We start from the raw sequence: 22,824 nt of genomic DNA, 5'->3' as shown, positions 1-22,824 counted from the left end.
TTCTCTTTCTCCACAATTACTTATAATATATGAGAAAACACTGAGTGGTTCCAGATGTTCTGAAGTCCGAGAGCAAATCCTATGAGATACAACTGCCTCTTTATTTGTTTACCTTCCATGCATAAATGGTTTTAAATTTGCCTTTTTATCATTATGCTTATTTACTCTTAACTATTATTTATGATAATTTACTTTCAGCTGATTAAAAGCTGAGTTTTTGAAATGTTTGCTCAGAGAAACTGAAATTCAATCAGCAAGTAGCATTTCTAGCAATAGTTTATGATATTTCTGTCAATGGAAAATAAATTTCACTGCCATTATGGCAGTGTTTTCAATATTCCTTTTTGCTTGGTGCTAAATGTAGCCATTTTACTGAAGAAAAGAAATTGCACGTAACTTGAGATTGCAGTAACTTCTTCATAGCGCCATTAATATCTGTTAAAATCTCCTTTAAGGACACACACCCGAGTTACTAAAGTCTCCTCTGCAGCTATGTGTGCAGTTAGGTGCACAGCTGGGCTAGGGAAGGCTTTAACCTCTTGTCCCAGGGATGGGGAATGCCAAGCAGCACCCCAAAATTGGAAACAGGTGAGAGGCAGCAGAAAGGGGACAGCTTTAGTTGAGGACTGATTTAAAACACGGTTAGGGAGAAAGAATATGCTCTAAAATTAGAGTTCTGCATTTACTACATCAAATTGTTGAGCAGAGCTTAATACTCAGTTTCTATCTCCCAAAAATGGAATTTCGTAACCTCTCTCTTTCTATATGCCAATTTGATGGTGCATTCTTTTTTTTTTTTTTCTGTGCAACTTCTAAAGGGATAACAGAATTGAGGGCTGCATGGAGTGCAGAATTCCTTTGCTGTATCTCTCTATCTCATTTCCTTTTTAAGAGAATCATGCACAACATGCAAATGTACAAAATTCAGACACTTGACATGAAACCTGACATCCTGAGTATCACCTGGCTGGTGGAGCTACTGAGGTATCTACAATTTATCTGTAAGTTGCTATGTATGTCAGCCAAGTGTTAGGAACTGGATGCAGCCTCTCTAAATAGAGGTACTGCTCAGAAGTCATCCACTCTCTATCACCAAAAACTAAACATCACAGTCACTGGAGTGACATGCCAAAAGCCCTGCTGTGTTTTCTAGATGCACAGAAGTTTTAGAAAGAAAGCACATAGATTTTTGCAGCTATGTCATCAATGCTTCCCAGTATTTTAGAAAAAGTCAGAAGTCTTCTAAAACTCTGTGGCTGTTTAGGAAGTTTCACCCCACTCACCACACTCAATTCAGTCAGAGATTTGACTGAACTGTGTGATTCTCTCATCTTTTTTTTTTTTTTGTAAGCATGAACAAATATTAGAAGATCTAGACATTTTCATTTGTGAAGCTCACAGTACCAAGATGTAAGTTCATTATTATTTTGAACATCCTTTCAAATATTATTTGTGATAAAATCTCAGGCTGAAGTAATGATAAGCAGCACTGCTGCAGTGCACTTTGGACACTAATTCTAAGAAATTATGAAATTTGCATTTTGTGGTGATATTTGAAAACATCGCTCCTGAAGCCTAACTGTCACTGCTGTTTGGATCTCAGATTTACAGGACAACTTACTACGTAAATTAAATATTATTTTATGAGCTTATTAGGAAATAAAACAAACAAACATGACAAACAAGGGCTCAATCCCCTTTGTACAGACTAGTCTAACAAGTGAATTCATTAATTCATTGCTTAATTCATGAGGTTTCTAACTCACAAGTTCTCTAACTCATAACTTGCAACTCATAACTTTTAAGTTGTGCACCTATGAGCAGAATAGTTACCTGACTGAGGATGAGAGTGTTTGTCCTTCCTCCTCCATCCCAGCGCCAGCATCCCTGCAGGCATCCCCTGTATCACAACAGCAAGCACAAAAGCGTCAATGGTCCAGCTACTGTTGGATGTGCTTCAAAAACTTTTAGGGTAAGCTAAGGTATTTATACCTTCCAGCTTGGAAGTTTGCTGTATACCATTTTCATCAGTTATCGGAGTCTGAAGAAACTTCCAGGCAACCAATATGCTAGGATTATGGCTGCAGAAGACAGCAAGCTGCAGGTGACAGTGGCTGCATAATGACCTTTAGCCCTTTCTGGCCACCGTGTCCTGCCTGTGTGTTGTCTTTGCTTTGAGCTGATGGCACTGGTCCCAGCATACATCAGGCCTTGGCATGAGCTGTGTGCTGGCCAAAATCTGAGCAGGAGCTGAGTGAACAGTCACACCTAACTTCTTTTTCCCAAGTAAAAGCTTTTGCATTTAAGAAATGTATTTAGTTAAAATTCCTTCCATTTAAAATTCAAGTGACCCATATATTCCCTTTTACTTTTCTCATACTGTCTTGATTTGCCAAACTGTGTACAGGAGTGAGATGTTTGATTTAAAATATGGCCTTATGTATCTGTTATTGTCTGAGAAGAGATTTAGGTGTTATTTGCACACAGAACATTTTTCAGTATACATTGGCTATCTTAGTGAGAGCTGCAGAATACAAAAAGGACTATTTTCATTCGGTAAGCTCAGGGGAGTTTCGAAACCGTCACACTGGCCTCCATATATTCTATAACATTTGCGCTTGTTCTACATGTAAGTAATGAATTTACAAAACAAACAGCAAAAAGTACAAATGTTTTCAACAAGCTGATATAGCAGAATTGATACGATACAGCTATTAGACCTGATCCTAAAATTCCTCACTCAGCTAGTACTTACAAACACTAGAAAGGCCACTGAATTAATAGGAATGAAAAATACTCTATATCCTCTCCTTGAAATACTTTACAATTAAATGCCATTTAGTTCATTAGCTGAAGATGGAGACAGATTTTAAAGTCATGAATAGTATACCATTGAGAAAACAAAAAGTTTAAACATGTTCCGTCCCAATTCTGTCTCCTGCTGAACAGATACACGCCTTAGGCTTATATGCCTTATGTCTGCTCACACACCCACTTGCTAGAGCTTGGCTTTCATCCTATATACAAAATAATTCAACATCAGCCTCAGGTTTTTCTTTTGAGGCTGTCCCTGTAGCTTTTTGTAAGCCACTCTGACTTTAACTCTCTTGTTCAGGTTGCCTTCAGGGCTGCTCCCGTCTCATTTTCCTTACAGGGGGGGTTGAACAGCTCTCAGCTGTGTCAGCTCCTGCGGAAAGGACTCCACCACTCCCTCGCAGCCACTGTCCCTCTCTTCCCTCCATTAATTTTCTTACCTAGTGCTTAAGCATATTAAGCTATCTCAGCTTCCATCTTAATTGCTTTTCTGCCTTTATTCATATTCTTGTAAAGATAGGCTTTTTTTTTTTAGAATTTGCCAGACACTAATAAATTCTTTGCCCCTATTCCAAGCAAAAAAAAAAAAAGTTACTTATTTCTCTGAATTTCTTTTCTGTACTTTTTTATATTTGAACCATAGTATTATATATTCAATGGAGTCATATTTTGCCATGTATAGCATGTACTGCCTCCTTAGTGCCTAAATTTCCTAGGCAAACAGGAGCACCATACAAATAGATGACAAATGGAAGTCATTCTTCACACGCTATGGACAGAGAACTGTCTCAGCGACAGTGTGCTGAGTTTGAAGTTTCACAAGAGGGCTGAGCAGATCTAACAGCTATTACCAAAAGGTAAGCCTTCCTCCCCTTCACCTTCTTACTCCTCCCTTTCCAGTTTGGCTCTCCTGATTCCATATCCCACCTCCTCCCTTGAAACCACTCTGGTCACCATCTGGATGAACCAATTCAGGTCATTAAATCGGCAGAGAACTAACTCAGCAGAAACAACTTAATTATTTTCTGCCAGTTTAAGGAGCTGAATCAGCTCATCACAGGATTGGACAACAGCCAGTGCCAAGCAAGGGAAGCGTGGCCAGAGAGGGGAAAGTAGTAGGACTGCCCCTTTTGGCTGCTGCAGGCTCTCAAATTGCTCCTTGAGCTGAAATGACTTACTGAAGTCTAGATTTTGAATCATTCATCACCTCTAGACCACCTTTGCGCTCAGCCATTGTCAGCAGTTAATTCAAAAGTAAATAGAAGCATTACTCCAAACACAGTCATTCTCATTTTTCACCTCTGCTGAAGTTCCCAGTAGTGAAACATCATGCAATAATTCCTCTAAAGTTGGTGTTTAAGAGCCTTTTAGGGACAGAGTCAGCAGGAAGCCTGTTTTTCTTCATATAGCTAGATAATACTGGGCCAGATAGCAAGACCATGTTATATGGTTCAGCTTTACTGGTATCTTTTTAAGAAAGTAAATATCTCAACAGGCCCACCACTAACTTTGTATAAATACAGAAAACGTCTGTCATATGATGATAAGCAATTGCTAGAGCAAGGTAATAATTATCTGTCACTTAAAGCATCAGCATCACTACATAACTAGCAAATTAAGTCAATAGCTGACATCTAATTGTTCAGTTTTTATTTTAAGGCTAACTTTATCACCTATTAATCACGTTTAAGTCCCTTATTAAAATCGCTTCAATGTTAGCAACTGCTCACCAATAATTAACGTAGATTAAGCTAATCTCTAAATGAAGGGAAGATCCATGATCCACTCCTTCTACTTCCAGTGCCTGGCAATAATTATACAGGAGACTTGTTATCTTGAGTTCTTTGTCCAATCCTACTTTAGTGAAGTAAAAGTGCTTATAGTTCTGCAACAATAAGACTGTGATGGCAGTACAAATAAAATTCAATATTAAAAAGTAAGAGCCATTCCTACCACAAGGCTGCCCAGCATATCCTTGCAGGCTAGGGTAAATTTAGGAATTTTGGCAGTCAGACTCTCAAGGAAGCTGAATTTGCATCCCCGTGACCCTCTTCAGATATGTTCAGGATGCAAGACGCTGAGCCTCTCAGCTCACAGCTTTCTCTACTAGAAATTACACAGCTTTTATGTTCCTCTTGTTACCAAGTATATGTACAAAAAGGGACATGACAGAGAATCGTAGACTGTCCTCAAGTTTTATAAAATTATGGTATTTTCTCTCACTGAAGTTTTTTCAATATAGCAAAGTATAAAAATCATTATAATCATTATAAAAAGGAATTATTTCCCATTAAAAAATGCTATATTTTTCACTGTCAAACAAACAGTTACAGTTTAATTCAATTGTTTTAGTGGTTGTTAAATAAGCTCAGTAATTTACAAAATTTAATTGTAACTGGTTTTTTAGAAAGTCACTTTTCAGTTAGATGGTTCATAGCAGACAGACTTTTGGAGCTATTACTGATTCATACACCAGTGTAGGCTAACATAATAACTGTATGTCTTAATTATGACAACTATAAAGGTAAGTGATGAGAATTGTCTTTATTCTTGTCAGCAAAAAATAATGAGATTTTGAGGTGACTTCGTATTTTGAAATTGAGTAAAAGATCATGTGGAAATTGACAGGTTATTTTTCACATTGGAAGAAAAAACACAGAAAATTCCAGACCTAAATGAAACCACTGAATTTATTTCTAGCTGAGTACTATGTCTTAAAAGAAATTTAGGAAGAAAAGTTCAAACTTGGATGAATATTATAGCTATGTTATATAAATCGTGAGATAGGACAAAGTGTGAGGGAACCAGTGTATTACTTTGTAAGTTAACTTGCTAAAATTCAGAAGTTTCTCTCTTATTAAATGTGAGGAATATGACAACTGAGCTCACATAAAAAGTAGGTAAGCATTAAATGACTGAAGCTTTTTGACCCTCAAATGTTGCTGCTGTGGCAGATGATACACTACTATTCCAACCATAAATTAAGCGCTCCTTCCTAGCCTGTGTCACCCTTCTTAGTATTTTACTGAAAGCTCTATATGGGCACAGATGCTTCCATGGGCAAATCAACTTACAGGAAAAAGGCTGAGTTTCTAGTTTGTTCCTCAGCAATGGCTACCTTGACTATTTGAGCTCAACTCACCTCGACACAAGTGCTGTGCTGTTTGAGACACTGCAGTTTTCTGAGAGCGCCTTACAGAGCAGGCTGGTACTACACAGGACCTGTGAGAGCCCAGTGCCCTACAGGACTGGCATCTGAAGGTCAAGTAGAAGGCTATCTCAAATAGTGAGGGATGACTATGCTTAGACAACTGTGTTGCACCCTCTATGTCAAAACATTGACTGCTGTTTGTGCAGAAAAATCTGAGTTAGACTAAAACAAGCTAGCTTGGTAATGCTAGCAGTGGTAAGGCTGCAGCAGGAATTTACTCAGCAGAGGCTAAATGTTCTACCATACTTCTAACAGCTACCTGGCTAGGTTTTGCAGCCTACAGTGAACAGTATGTTGCTGAGATTACACTAGCAAATTTAAGGCTAGATCAGACATGTCTACATAAGCAGCAATCACAAAGAGAATGATGCAAACACAGGAAAGGGGGATCAAAATAACCTGAAGAGAAAATACCGTGGTTTAGCAATTTAGCAATTTCCTGATGTTTCCTGATTAGAGAGGCTGAGCCCAAGGAATTCTCACTAATGGAATCCAAAAATAATAAACTATCTTTCCTGGCAGAGAAAATGACCAGATATAGCTCTAGAGATCCTTTGGCTCTTTTAGTTTTCCTGTAATACGTTGTCCTCTAAAGACCTTACTTACTGATTCACATTCTCCAGAGTTTGCTCTGCATCAATTTCAATAATCTTTAATTAAAACTGAGCTGATCTCATAAAAGCTGTGGATATTATCACTAAAGGTTGCAACACTGATTTAGCAAAGCTTATTGCTTGCCTTTGATTGCATAGTTCATGAGATTCAAGGAACTGGTGACAATTCATAAAAATTAATATGAGTGACCTTGCCAGTAGACAAGCAATTATTTATAGAGCCTATAACAGTTTTGACTCAAAGGTGACTGCTGGAGAGGTTCTCACACCATCTTTGACATGCTCTTTGTTCTCCACCTTTTAAATAGATGACAGTGATTCATCTTCTTATTTAGCCAGATGCCTGAAAGCCTTGGAGATGCATAGTAGTGCCTATGGAGAGAGCCACATTTGACACTTCCAATTCTGACACTGATAGTGCCTAGAGGGTTCAAGAGAGAATGGATTTGAAACTTTTTACATTTGTTTTCCAAAACAAATGAAAGTAAAAGATTCAGGGGAGGTAATGCTACTCTGACATCTCTGAGCAGTGCGTGATCTCCCTAACATTGGCCCAGGCTCAGCTGCACATCTTGCTGAAGAGGGTAAATCAACTCAAGACGTGCAGCAGGATATAGCAGAAGAAAACTTCTCATGTTTTTTAAATAGACTCTACATGCCCTGATGCAGATGCATTGGGCAGCATTTGAAAACACAGTCAATTATTGCCTCCTTACTTTCTCCAAATAAACACTACCCAAGATATACTTTCTACTTGCTACCATAAAATTGCCCCTATTCATCAGTAATTACATTTTCCTACAGTGCCCAGAGCACAAGTCTTTGAATGTTTAAACCTCAGCCTTCAAATAATCAAATATCCTTCCAACAATTCCTTTTCTATCCCAAAGGAGTCAGCACAGGTCCCTCACGCATCAGTGCACAGAGGATGACGGTATGTTCAAGTCACACTGCCATTCTCAGTGAGCACCCTGAAGTTTACCCACATGGCTGGTGATGTCAAATGTTAATAGACCACAATCATAGCCCAATTTGGTTGAATTCTTCCATATTTTGTCTAAAAAGAGTGGAAAATTCCTCATTTTTCAATCAGTTCTGCTGACAGCAAATCATGCCATGCTCTGAGGAGCTACTGAAACTGCACTTGGGTTTCTAGACATCTCAGTCCTGTAGCTTCCTATGAAGCAATGACAGTAGGATGGCAATCACAAGATCAACATATGAAATTAAATGGCTACTGTGCAAATAGAAAAAACAACATACTGTCCCTTACCCCACTTTTATGTAACAAAAGCGGGGAATCTAACTGAATGTTAGGCTGTGAGCTTGAATGGAGACACCAGCACAACCAGTTGCTCAATAACAGCTTCTCCACTTGCATGTTAGGCAAAATAAAGGAAAAAGGTGGAATTCCATGGTGGCCCTCAAGGGCTACTTATTGTTGTGTGGAATAAGAACCTCTACTGATATATTGTTCAGGTTTTTTTTGGTGGTAGATTTTCGTAGTCTCCTGATGTGACAATTTTAGTCACATTTAGGCAAATATCAGTTACCAGAATCCAAATTCATTAGTTTTTGAGAAATCATTTTATTTTCTTGTTATATCTTCCAGGGTTTTTAATGGCAACTACTCATTTAGTAGAGACAGTGACTATGTATGAACATGTTTCACTTGATGATCAGGAATTATGGAAATTTAGGAAAGACTTGTCTACAAACTGTCACTGCCAGCTCAAAAAATGTGTAGGAGCAAGCTAAGCAATTATATCTTGTATAAACCGTTACTATTTCAGTTTTGGTTTATGTATTGTTAAAGCCACTGTGGCTTTAACTTTTTAACTGAGCCCATGTTTGACAGAGATGTTATTTCTGCACTTTTAAAAAATCCATTAGTCCAGAATAGAAATGTAATTATTTTACAGATATCTGGATTTTACTGAGCCATCAACTCTGTGCTATTAAATAAGAGATTCAAGATTTCTTTGGGGATGCATTTGGAACTGGTTCTCATTGAGAACACGAGACGGAAGGTTCTTCATATTAAAATTTAATAATAGGCACTTAAAATTACTAGGAATCAGTTTTCAGTATCCTCAGATATAATTCCACATGCGATTAAACAAAACAATCCACAAGGCAACATAATTAGAAAAGTGTTTTTGTATATTCTTGTCATCTTCTCTTTTATGTTGCTGGCAACTTTGTTTGGTTTAGCCTGAGGCTTTGTTTATAGATTGTGCCCAACAGAAGGGCAAAGATGAAGAAAAATGAGGAGGCAAACTAGACTCTGTCTGTAGATGAACATCAAATTCATATCACCCAGTCTCAGGAACGCAAATTTCCCATTATCTCTAAAATAAAACACCACAGACCCTCAGGCTGAAATACTTGAAACCTATGAACTGATTTAGGAAATCTTCAAGTAACTTCTTTTGCTTATCAGAGGAAGAATAATGGCTGTAGAGTGAAAAATAAAAATCTGAGAAAGCCCCATTCCCGACAGGTTTGGTGCCAGGCCCTGCACACACAGCTTGCCCTGGGAGGGCCAGCTCCAACCGCACAGACAGGGAGCCCCGCCCCGTGGGGCCCATGGGGCTGCCCTGTGCCTGGAGCAAGGGCTCTGCTGCAAGGCAGCCCTGCCCCGGGCTGCCCACAGCTCCACTGATCCAGGCCCCAACCCACAGGCCAATATCCCAGCCCATCCCTGTCCCCAGGGGTTGCCCTGGCACCCTCGGCCTGCCCTGCCCTTGGCTGGGGCAACAGGACAGACTCCAGCAGCCAGGCCCTGCCCTGCCCTGCCACCCCAGGATGCTCCAGGCCCCACATCACCATCACGCTTAGCTTAAATACTATTTAAATCCTGGGTTTTTCAGTTACATTATCATCCGATGGTGATGACTGAACAGCGTCTATCACTTAATTTAAGACAACATAGCGCTTTGATACAGAGATAATAAATGAGTACCAGCCCAAAAAGAAGAACCATAGTTCCTGATCGTTTCTATAGAATCATATTAATTACAGAAAGTCAGTGTGATTAAGAAATCAAACAATAAACTCAATCCAGTTCCATCCAGCAAAAATCAATGCAATTGTAAATACCAAATTTAACACAGAGGGGAAAGAGCATCCAGGTGAAACACCACACTGATTGACCCCAGAGCCCAGAAGAGGATGCTCATCTTGTGACTAGTCAAGTCAAACCCAGGTGTAAAATTGATTTTACAGCAGCAGCAATAGCCCATAAGACACTTTGAACCACAATGAGAGAAGTCTGAAGTCTATTTTGTCAAAGAAAAGTCATTTTAACAAATTCATAAGAAACTTCTACATTACATACACCTGTATCTCTGGTTACGAGGTGACGTTTTCTCCTGGGATGCATTCTCAGGCTCATAATTTATATGCTATGTATTTGAGGGGAAGGTGAGAGTAGAGGGGTGGTTTGGGGTTGGGCGTGTATGTCTACAGGGTCTCATTTTTCAGTGACACCCCTATTTGTCCTAGATGTTTTCGCCCTGAAGTTTGTGGAGGTTTTACAACTCCTGATTTTGCACTGCATTTATACGAGTGGTAAAGCTTCATTAGATTTCAGTATAGGCCAAAGCTGAGGTGTTTTGTAAATCTTATTTATCTGTAAACAATAAAGAGGATGAAACAGTCTGCAGTGAACCATGTAGATGGAAGCTAATCTATGGGGTTTGTTCTAGTGTGACATATGTAGCACGGGACAGTCCCAGGCAACGTCTTCGGGCTCATTTCAGTGAGAGAAAGGTGCCAGTCTTGCAGTTCACACTGAAACCTCCTCAGTGCTGTCAGCCCCTTGTAGATGCAGGGTTTGGGGCTGGGCATGTCTTTAATTCCAGAGGTGTGAAATAATACCTTCAGTCAACTTGATGAGCATTTTTCTTCCAGAGTTAACCTTCAAACCCATAAATCTCAGCAGCAATTACCACACAAATCTTTGATGTAAACTTGGGCAGCAGGTAGGACCTGCTGCTTTTCATTCTCTTTTAGTCTTTGCTGAGCTGCTTATCTTTAAATTGCTGCTACAGGTACTTAATTTCCCTTCCCAGCACTACCAGTTGTTGGGGTTTGTGGTTTGTTTTTTTTTTTTTATTTCATTGTTTCTTCTTGCTTGAATGGTGGAAGATAATAGCTACCCTGTGGCTAGCTGAAACAGCTTCCCCAAAATGGAACAGATCACAGCTTCTGAACAGGTCTCATTTCTTTAAACTACTTTGCTGTACTCCTGTAGTCTTACAGGAAGTTGAAGGTTTTCCAAGCCAGGATCAAAGTGCCATGGCTGTTGAGTGAGCAGAGGGCAGGTATTAATAGCTCAGTATGAACGTAGTGGTAGATTGAAGTACTTTGAATTACTGTCTTCAGAGTACTGTCTAAGTCAGATACAGGAGAACCAAGAGAAGGCACTGGAAAATAGAGACCAAAGGGCTCTAATGCTCAGGATTAAATTCTTTAACTGAGTTCCTGGATCCCAAGGTCAGAACTGCCTTTGGTTAGTGCCTCACTATTCCTGAAAGCATCAAAGTTTACTGCCCCTTGTTTTTAGAATCTTAACCTTTCATTCCACATCAGCACACTCTGAACTAGATTTCAGGGCTCTGAACTCCTGCCTAATATCAATCATTAGCCAAAAACTACATAAAAAGTAGGGTCTTCTGGGACCCCTAATTGTTTCAGGTCACTCACAAAATCTGTTTTCTTTTTAAAATGCATTCACAGGATTTATGACACCCTAATGACCAGCGCACTCAGTAGGGAAAAGGGAGCCTTGAATTTTAGATTCTTGCTAGCCTAAGGATTTCCAAACCTTCAGGTCCATATTCTTGGAGGAGACTGCTACTGTTGGCTACTTCTGATGATTTGGGGCTTTCTTGCTTTTTTCTCCCCTTCCAAAAAGAAAAGGATCATAATCATCTTGTGCTTTGCTCAACCAATGGGTTTGTTTGGTTAAGCAGTTTTGTTTTTTTTTTTTCCTTTTTGTTTGTTGTTTTGGTTTTGTTCTTGTGGGAGAACAAAATGTGTGAGAACGGAAGAATATACTGGAGAATTTCCTACAAAAGGCAAGTAGTACCAGGATCTATGAGTTATGTAGGGAAAGTTGTTTCTAACTAATGCAAATCTCTACAGTTCAAGAAAGAAAAGAAAGAGAAAAAAGATAAAATGGGAACATGTGAGCAAAAGAAAACAAAACTTGCAGTGGAGGTTATTTTAGTCTTGTTTCTATAAATGCTATCTTTTTTTTTTTCCCCACAGCATTAATTGCAACATTGGCAGAAGTTATAGCTTAATCACACAGTAAAAAGTGTGTGTAAAAAGCAGATTCTAGTGCAGAATCTTCCCTGCTTCAAATCTGACAGTGAATGGAGAAAGAAATTGTGGATTATAGAAAAAAATGCCTTTGGGAACTAAGTCCAGACTCACAGTATTAATGTCTCAGGAGTGCCTAGACCCAGGCTACGATCAAACTCCCTGTGTCTGTTCTTCCCTTAGCCCCATGACTCACATTCCTGGATCCCAGGCTCAGCTCCATGAGGAGCTGTAGGAAGCGTTCACACACCATCCTACAGTACCGTGATGAGGGCACTTTTCTCAGAGGTGGAAGAGTGAATGGAATCCATAGGCTGTGGAAAGTTTAAGATGCTAGTGAGTGCTTTATTCACTAATGTTTAATGCAAAAGCACATGTAGTACCTCTTCTTCCAAGAGTTGCAGACTGTAGATGGTTATCTGCCTAAACTTGGATTATGATGAAAATATAGCCTGGAGATATGCGCTTATCCTCCTAGAGCAAGCTCTTTGGAGCATGTTTGAAGAACTAAAGTTAGACACCCAGAGGACTTTCAGGCTAAGTAAGGGCCTACAGGATGAGGCAATTATTTAAAAGCTGCAAGTCTAGGTTACTGTTTAGTAGAAATGTACAGAGCTCTAATTTAGGTGTCTATGTCTTAAATTAGATGGGATTTTGGCCACCTGGTTCCTACCCAGGACATGGAGAAGGCTGAGGTTCTCAATGACTTTTTTGCCTCAGTCTTCACCGACAAGAGTTCCTGTCCCACCGCCCAAGCTGTAGAAGGAGCAAGCAGGGACTGTGAGAATGAAGAACTGCCCATTGTACTCGAAGAGCAGGTTCGGGATCATCTGAGGAACCTGAAGGTGCACAAGTCCATGGGTCCTGACGAGATCCATCCGCGGGTCCTGAGGGAACTGGCGGATGAAGTTGCCAAGCCACTGGCCATCATATTTGAGAAGTCGTGGCAATCTGGTGAGGTCCCCAATGACTGGAAGAGGGGGAACATAACCCCAGTTTTTAAAAAGGGGAATAAGGAAGACCCAGGTAACTACAGGCCGGTCAGCCTCACTTCTGTGCCTGGCAAGGTCATGGAGCAGATTCTCCTGGAAACCATGCTAAGGCACATGGAGAGCAAGGAGGTGGTTGGTGACAGCCAACATGGCTTCACCAAGGGCAGATCGTGCCTGACCAATTTGGTGGCCTTCTATGACGGGGTGACGGCATCGGTGGACAAGGGACGAGCAACTGACATCATCTACCTGGACTCGTGCAAAGCTTTTGACACTGTCCCGCACGACATCCTTCTCTCTAAACTAGAGAGACATGGGTTTGATGGACGGACCACTCGGTGGATAAGGAGTTGGCTGGATGGCCTCACTCAGAGAGTGGTGGTCAACAGCTCGATGTCCAGGTGGAGACCGGTCACGAGTGGCGTCCCTCAGGGGTCCGTGCTGGGCCCGGCCCTGTTCAACATCTTTGTCGGCGACATGGACAGTGGGATAGAGTGCACCCTCAGCAAGTTCGCCGACGACACCAAGTTGTGTGGTGCCATCGACATGCTGGAAGGGAGGGATGCCATCCAGAGGGACCTTGAGAGGCTGGAGAGGTGGGCCCGTGCCAACCTCATGAAGTTCAACCAGGCCAAGGGCAAGGTCCTGCTTGTGGGTCATGGCAATCCCAGGCACAAATACAGGCTGGACGGGGAATGGATTGAGAGCAGCCCTGAGGAGAAGGACTTGGGAGTGCTGGTGGATGAGAAGCTTAACATGAGCAGGCAATGCGCCCTTGCGGCCCAGAAGGCCAACCGCATCCTGGGCTGCATCAAGAGAAGCGTGGCCAGCAGGTTGAGGGAGGTGATTCTCCCCCTCTACTCTGCCCTGGTGAGACCCCACCTGGAGTACTGTGTCCAGTTCTGGAGCCCCCAGCACAAGAAGGACATGGACCAGTTGGAGAAGGTCCAGAGGAGGGCCACGAAGATGATAAAAGGGCTGGAGCACCTCTCTTATGAGGACGGGCTGAGAGAGTTGGGGCTGTTCAGCCTGGAGAAGAGGAGGCTCCAGGGAGACCTGATAGCAGTCTTCCAGTACCTCAAGGGGGCCTACAAGAAAGATGGGGAGAGGCTGTTTAGTAGGGCCTGTTGCAACAGGACAAGAGGTAATGGTTTTAAAATAGAGGGAGGTAGATTTAGATTAGAAATTAGGAAAAAATTTTTTACGATGCAGGTTATAGAACACTGGAACAGGTTGCCTAGAAAGGTGGTGGAGGCCCCATCTCTGGAAGCGTTCAAGGCCAGGCTGGATGAGGCTCTGAGCAACCTGACCTAGTCAGGGATGTCCCTGCTTCTTGCAGGGGGGTTGGACTAGATGACCTTTGAAGGTCCCTTCCAACCCTAACCATTCTATGATTCTATGATTCTATGATCCAGAAAAATTAATTTTGCCACCGGTTGATGTGAAAAATTTTGTCAATGTACACTTTCTACAGTGGATTAAAACTAAAATATTTCCTGCATTTATAGCTAAGGCTAAGATGATAAACAAGAATAGATAGGTAAATGATAAAGAAATGCAATGCAGATCCTTAATAGTCCTTGATCTTCTATGTCCAAAGGACTATAAGGTCAGGAATAGCTGCAGGTACGAGTGAATGAGGAGCCAGGAGACTTACAACTGCATCACAAGACCTGGACATGTCCCGGTCTCCTGGTTTTCCCTAGGATGGAGTTAATTTTCCTCTCAGTAGCTGATGTGTTTTGGATTTCATATGAGAAGAATGTTGATAAACACACTGAAGTTGTTATTTGTTGCTAAAGAGACCAAGGACTTTTTCATTCTCCCAGGTTTCGCTAATGTGCAGGTGCAGGAATCTGGGAGGGATACAGCCAGAATAGTTGACCCAAACTGGCCAAAGAGAGTATTCCATGCCACAAACGTCATACTGAGTACGTAAGTGGGGGGCTGAGCTGGTACGCTGTCTCTTTTTTTCCTCTCTCATTGTTAGGAATCATTCTGGGATCGTTTATAAGTTTGGGTTTTTTTTATTACGTGATTGCTGCTTGGGACAGGCTGTATTGTCATCGAGTCATCGGGTGGTGAGAAATTGTGCATCATTCATTGTTTTTGTTTGTTTGGTTGGTTTATTAATTTTTTTAATTATTACTCTTCTTATTTTTTTCTATTAGTATTATTATATATACACGTATATTATTAACTTTTCTTTTGCTATCCTAGTAAATTGCCTTCATCTCAACCCACAAGTTTTCTTTTTCTTCCTGATTCTCTCCCCAGTCCACTGGGGAGTGGGAGGGTGATTGAGCAGCTGTGTGGTACTCGGTTGCTGACTGTAGCTAAACCGTGACACCTGGCACGCCTCATAGGTCAAGTTTTGTAATTCCTTCTGAGAAATCCATGTCTGTATGTACCTATAGAATTATTCTGGATCTCTCTAACCTAAATTACATTTCTAAGACTTCCCAAAGCACCTTACAAATTGTTGCATATTTTAGAATCTGTCTAAATTCTACTGCTAATTAAATCTAATGCATTTCTCCTCTGAGTAAAGGTACAGTAGCCCTGAGAACAACAATTTATATTAAGAGGTAAATACATGGACATAATGAGCAGGGAAGGAAGAAGTAACTGTTAGAACTAAACCTGTCCTTTCCCCAGACATCATTGCAGGAAATATTAAAGCTATTATTTCTAGTCTTCAAGATTTAGACTGCATCTGACATGAACATAGAATTTTTATTAACGTTAATGGAACTTACGCAGATGTGTCAAGTGAAAAATAGCCAGCAAGTCATGAAAGCTGTAGCAGAGTAAAATCGGGTGGCACCACACAAACATGGCTCAGCAAATCCAATATTTTACTATAGATCTTCTGTCTTCCCCGAAATTACAATATCCTAATCAATTCTAGGAAATGCTAGGAACACTATTTATCTGTCAAGATGCAAAAGGACCCACATAGTTGGGCAACTCATCAAATGCTTGGTCCATCCCTTAACACTCATGTTTCCAACTGTCTTCCCAAAGAAAAAAATCTCCTGCTTTGAAAGTATATGATGCACTGTTTCTTTGACAAGGAAGCATCTATAAGATGTTATTTCTCCCTTTCTCAATAAGAAAATTCATTCCTCTGTATAAGAATTAATTTTCTAATAAATATCCACTAATTTTCTTAGTATCTCTCTATGTATAGTTACATATATATACAGTGGATTTTTATGTGTCAAACCAAATTTAACTTTTTTATGACAAAATATATACAAAATTAATTATTCTGTATTCTGGTTGCTCATTGTAGCAATAAAAGTATCTATGTCTACCAACTGAGTGTTTTTCTTTGTCAATTAATTCTGTCTTTAACCACATTCCCAGACGGGGAGAACAGAACCAGAAACAATCCTGCTTCTATGAACTGGACATATTTCTTTTTCTTTCCATTTCTTGTTCAAATTTTTCTGAAATGATCCTGTGTTTACTAACACTGCCTCTTTAGCCTGTAAAGTCAGAACTGAGTAGCCTTGAAGAAAATGACTTTTTTCAGAGGAAGGTGAATAAGAAGCTGTAAAAAATGTGTCTTTATGCCTGAGTCAGATAGGGTTTTAAACTCTAATCCAATTAGCAATTAAACTGGTAAAGTCCCAAACCTGTATCCTAACTCTCCTAACCTTGTGTTTCAAAACCCACAGCTCCCCCAGGGTTAATAACTTACCTGCATAGTGAGACAAGTGTGGGCTAGTTTAATTCAGGTAACTTCATCTTCCCTGTTTTCTACATTAATCTTTGCAGAGCTATTCAGTCCATGCTTAGGCTGTGGATTAAGCCTACAAGGGGTTGGACAGAGATGATGGAAGGAGCAGCCAACCTCTCTCCCTCCTGGTGGCTCATTCCCACCCTATGCCTGGGACAGGTTTTAAAGAAAACTTTGGAAAACATGTTAGGAAAAAAAAAAAAAAAAAACAAACCAAAAACCACACAACAACCAGACTTGTTCCTGGTCTGATTGACAGAGCAAGCATACAAATGCTGGTGCTGGCATCCTGGGCAGTCACAGCACAGAGGGAAGGGCAGCAGAAGACAGCCCAGTAAGGTCTGTTGCACTGAACCATTTGTTCTATAAACAGAGCAGTTTCCCATTTCACAGGTGCTCATCCATCCTTTCATAAATTGACAAGTGACAGCACAAACACTATAAAAAAAAATGTTTGTAGATGTTTAAATGATCTTTTAGTAGGTAACAGACAGATGGACTCTGCCTGCCACTGGCAGTGAGGGTGAGTATGTTAGCAATTGCTAAAAAACAACTGCCTGGAAAGCTTTGTAGTTCTCCAGTCCTTTCCTGCTCTACACCATCACCGGCTGCATGATCACCTGCACATTAACACAGCAATAAGCTGAGGAACGGCAGCTGGCTAACATCAGTTATTTTGGAACACTAATAGTTTCATTGGGTAAATGATTAGCAGCATTCATAATAAACTGGCATTTCTTTTTTTTTGCATCTAAGTTACAAATGCTCTCTTGGATAGTACATGCCCAAATCACATATTTTGGCAATTCAGGGCTCTGACCCACATTGCAGAAGTAATGTTGAGTATTTTCCCCAAATGTGAGTCATATAGCATTGACATTTCCTTCTTGTTTTTCACAGTACACTTAGTGGCTCAGTTTTGCACACCATTATACCAATCACTTCAGCATTGTTTTCAAGCCTATGTTTTCAAGAATAGCAAAAAAATATGACTCAATTGCTTTATAGTACAGGTAATAATAATTACAAAGGACATCTAAGTAGATCCATGGAATGTCTGTTCTGATGTTAGCATTCAGAAGTTGTGTAATCTGCTATTTTTGTGTGGACACATGCTATGTTATGGGAAGGTTATAAGGCAACATGGGTGATAAAACTTGGAGCTTGTGATTCACAGCATTTGAATCAGTGAAGCTACATAAATACTAAGTAATATTGAGAGAATTTCTGAAAATCCTCTAACTTTTTATGTCCTCTTATGGCCATGAGGCTGTAATCTAGGGCAGTGGGAGAGCTATGTCAATGCAAATAAGAAACCTCATGTTATTGAAAATATTTTTCCTATATTCTGCAAAATCTGTAAACCCAACCACAAGTAACTGCTGTCCATATCTGGCAAAGTCCTAATACCCTTTCATTGTTGAGTAGGATCCTTCTGAGCCATAAAAAAAGAAGTTTAACTTACACAAGTCTTGTTGGTTCTTCAATTGTGATGCAGAGAGACAGGTACTTCCAAAAGCTATCTGATCTCATATGTTCTAGACACCTAAGTCTAGGCAACTGGCTTAGACTAGGCCCCTCAGGTTTAGAAATCTGTATTTAGGTGGAACATGTCTCACCCTTTGAACTGATTTTTAAAGATTACTTTTCATTTAGGGAAGTATTTTTTTAATAGTTTTTCAATAGAATCATAGAATAACTTATGTTGGAAGGGACCTCCAGAGGTCATCTAGTACAAGTCCCTCCTCAAAGTAGATCCAATTAGATTAGGTTGCTCAAGGCTGTGTCCAGCCAAGTCTTTAACAACTCCAAGGATGGAGACCACCCTTAGGGTAAAAAAAAAAATCATAATATGTTATTGGAATTTCCCAAATTCCACCCATTTTTGGAATTATCAAAAAAATCTCGCTCCGTCTTCTCTGTACACTCCAATCAGTTGAAAACAGCAACAAGGCCTTTACCATCTCCAGGTTGAACAAACCCAAATCTCTCAGCCTGTCCTCATATGTCTTGTGCTCCAGCTCCCTGACCATCTTGGTTATCTCTGTTGGACTTGCTACTGTATGTCCATGTCTTTTGTGTACTGGGAAGCCCAAAACTGGACACAGAACTCTAGATGCATCTCATAGATGTGGAATAGAGGGGAAAGATCACTGGACCTGCTGGCTGCAGTCTTATTAATAGAGGCTAGTACACTTTTGATGATAATGATATGAAAGGCAAGGTAGAGTTATACAAAGTTAGACCATGGGAGATAATTTAGTCACAAGATGATCATAAAGGCCTTGGTATCTATGGTATGTCTCTAGAAGGTTGTGTGAACGCTGCTAAGGGTAATTCCTGGAAACAAAGAAAAATTCAAGGAGGTAAAAAGGGTGAAAAGGGTGAACAAATGATAAGCAAAGAAACAAAACCATTTTTTCTGCTGCTAGGTTTATTTTTTAACCATGTCATTTTTGTGACTCAACAATCTGCTATATAAACAAAGCTGAGGAGCATGATTAACCATGGTGCACTACAGAAACAAGGAATAATTGAGGGGAAGATACAGGTTTTCTTTAACATTTTTCCTATTGGAAAAAATATCTGTACAACTACATCCTGAGGAAATGAAATCCATACTATTATGGCCTGAATTTGTCAATTCAGGGTCCATAGCTCCTCGGGAAAATATTTATTGTTCCACAAATGAAAACAGTTTAAAAACTACAGAATTAGTAGAGAAGTACAAGAGGAGACAATTGACTCCAACAAACTGGTTAAAGAAAAATGAGCCATTCCAGTTAAGTCAAACAGAGAATACATAAAGACAATGCACCATATGCTTGGCAAGATGTTTTTCATCAGATTCTGTTAGACTTACCCAATTTCATTGGCTTGCAATTTCTCTGAGATATACAGAAAACAATTTAGCAATAGGATTAATATAAAATAATTGTTTTCTTCATACGACTTCCCAGCTAGGATAATCTCACTGAAGAGTACAACTCATGGACAAAACAGTACAGCTGAAACTGGAAGTTCTCCAGGGTTTAGACTATTTCCCTAGTCAGTCTGGGAAGGCAAGAACCTGTAACTTACAGTAAAAGCATTCACATATTTCTGACAAAACAAATATTTCCAGAAAACAACAATCCAGAGCTCTACATGTTCTCCAGCTGTTTCCTCCCACGCTACAGAATATATAAAGGGAAATTATAAACCCAAATTTAAAAAAAGAAATCCTTTTTGTACCCATGAACTTCAATAACCCATCTGAAAAAGAGAGAAGATTCAAGACCACACACCTAATCTCCCTCTGCAATGCCAAAGAAAAGATGACAGCCTTTGCCAAGGAAGAAATTTCTTTGCTTCAGTGTTGATTGAAAGGAATCAGTAAAGAACAGTGATTATAAAGGAAAATCATGAAGAGATGCCAAGCTCTATTGAATTCTCTCTATCTGTCCAGTGTATTATTCACACACTAGGAAGTGAAGTTTATCTTCTTCCTGTGGAATGTCCAGACTCAGATCATACTCTTCCTTCACTGGAACTCTTGTACAAAGATCTTTCAATCTGAGTGTTTTATACTCGACTGTACAAAGCAAACAGTAGCCACTTGATTATGAGACAAAATTAATTCAGCTGTATCTTACCATCTCAACATTTTTCTCCTGCAAATCTGTTTGTAAAGAAATTAAATCAGTCAGTGGGAGCTCTGGTATTGCTCATTCTCACAAAATTAACACTAAAAGGTCATTTGGTCTATAGAATTTAGATTTAAGTTATGTGATATTACAGAAAAGTAGATCTGCATTTACAAAATTACAATTTACAAGTTCTTTTCACTTGTTTGTAATATTATGGCATAAAAACATGCTACTGCTCTAAAAAAAATACAAAATATTCACTGTTTTGGCCATTTGTGAATTTATTTAACATTACCATTTCATGTTGCATTATATTTAGGCAATTGAAATACTGTATGAAATATGGGCAATCAAATGCAATGTTGGCAGGTCCTAATCCATGTAACATTGCACTCACTGCACTCTGGACTGTTTATAATTTTTGCAGTATTTGGTGTCTATTTGTAAGAACTGACTGCTAGAGTTGTCCATCAGAGGAAGGAGGGAATAGGATCAGAGGATGCAAATTTGACAGCATGTAAAACATAGCATGCCAATTGACTGAGCAATGTCTTTTCAGGGACTCATGATGACCTTGTAATTCCCAGCACCAGAAGGTCACTGGTTTTTTGAAACATTTAACTTTTCAATTAAGTTTCATTTTGACCTTTACCTTTTTCTTTTTACTATCACATATGATAATTTATTTTTCTTTTCGTTGTGTAGATTTTCATTGTGTGCTGAATTACATGTGAATTTATATCCTCTTCTCAACCCCCTGTCATTTGTGAGACGTGAAGAAAGGCTAAGCAAAACAGGTCTGTATAACATGGCAGATTCGATGTTCAGTGAGTGAATAGTATTTTCACAGATTTAAGTCATAAAACCTAGATTAGTCCTTTCAGCACAGTTTCTGACATACCTACAGAGGTCACTAATGGGGGACCCTACTGTGTCAATTCAAAGTGAAGAGATTATTGTGACAGCAGATTTAGCTTGTTCTGAATATGCAATGGAAGTCTTACATCCTCCTGTTGTTACGTGTGAGTCTGATCAATGACGTAGACCCTAAAGGACTTGTTTGACAGCCAGTGTTGCTAAAAAATATAATCCTGATTCATTCAGTTTACTTTTTTGAGGATGTTCTCTGTAGCCAGCTCTACTCAGTCCTTGTTTAAAGCAATCATTTCAGTAAGTCACAGTCAGCTTCTTCGCAGACAACCACCCATTGGGCTCACATCTCAAGTTTAGACTTCTGTTCCCACAGTATCTTGTGTATATAGCTGTTTCTGGTATAGATTATTTGCCCTTACCTTAAATATTTCATATAACTCTTCCTCTCTCCAAATCCAGCCTCCTATTAAATCAAACTCCTGCTACACAATTGTACAAATATCAAAGCAGTTTCTGTGCTCCTGTCAAAATCCACTTCCCTCTATGCAACATAAAACTTGCCATCCATTCTCCCACTGATTCTTCCTCAGTTAATTCACTGGAAGTTTTAATTCTTGAACACTACTAGAGAAGCCATATAAATCTTTTTAAATCCCCCAAACTGCCTGAAAATGTACGTGCTGCACAGCGATATCATGATACTGCCACAAACACCCATCTTTCATTCTTCACTAGATTCTCTCTCACTGTCATTTCACATCTAAAATTATGCTGCAAATTTTTAGGAATGGAAACTTTGTTCTTTATCCCTTTTTTTTTTTTTTTAAACAGTAACTGTAATAAAAATAAGGCAAGTGTGGGACCTGTCTGTCTAATAATGCTGCATTCCTGGAGACAACCTCTGCCTTTCATCTGAGTTCATATTTACAGCGTGGGAGTAGTTAAGTCTCTGAATGTTGCGCTGTTTCTCTCCAGAATATGCATCTCAGGCACTTCAAAACTGACACACTCTTATCAGCCTTACAATCACCCTCTCTGATGTCACATTCATTCCCTTCTATCTACCAGCAAAACTTTACAATATGAAGGGATTTTCTGAGTGGGCATGTGGAGTACAGTACATATATACAGTACATGTATATGTATATGTACGCCCCCAACCTAAGAAGGATGTGGACCAGCTGGAGAAAGTCCAGAGGAGGGCCATGAAGATGATAAGAGGGATGGAGCACCTTTCCTATGAGGACAGGCTGAGAGAGTTGGGGCGTTCAGCCTGGAGAAGAGGAGGCTCCGGGGAGACCTGATAGCGGTCTTCCAGTACCTCAAGGGGGCCTACAAGAAAGATGGGGAGAGGCTGTTCAGCAGGGCCTGTTGTGATAGGATGAGGGGTAATGGTTTTAAAATAGAGGGAGGTAGATTTAGATTGGATATCAGGAAAACATTTTTTACAATGCGAGTTGTAGAACTCTGGAACAGGTTGTCCAGAGAGGTGGTGGATGCCCCATCCCTGGAAACATTCAAGGCCAGGCTGGATGAGGCTCTGAGCAACCTGATCTAGTCGGGGATGTCCCTGCTCCTTGCAGGGGGGTTGGACTAGATGACCTTTGAAGGT

Source organism: Chlamydotis macqueenii, chromosome 1, assembly GCF_036417535.1.
Source record: "Chlamydotis macqueenii isolate bChlMac1 chromosome 1, bChlMac1.mat, whole genome shotgun sequence".
In the NCBI taxonomy this organism is placed as follows: Eukaryota; Metazoa; Chordata; class Aves; order Otidiformes; family Otididae; genus Chlamydotis; species Chlamydotis macqueenii.
Note: the sequence above shows the minus strand (reverse complement) of the source record.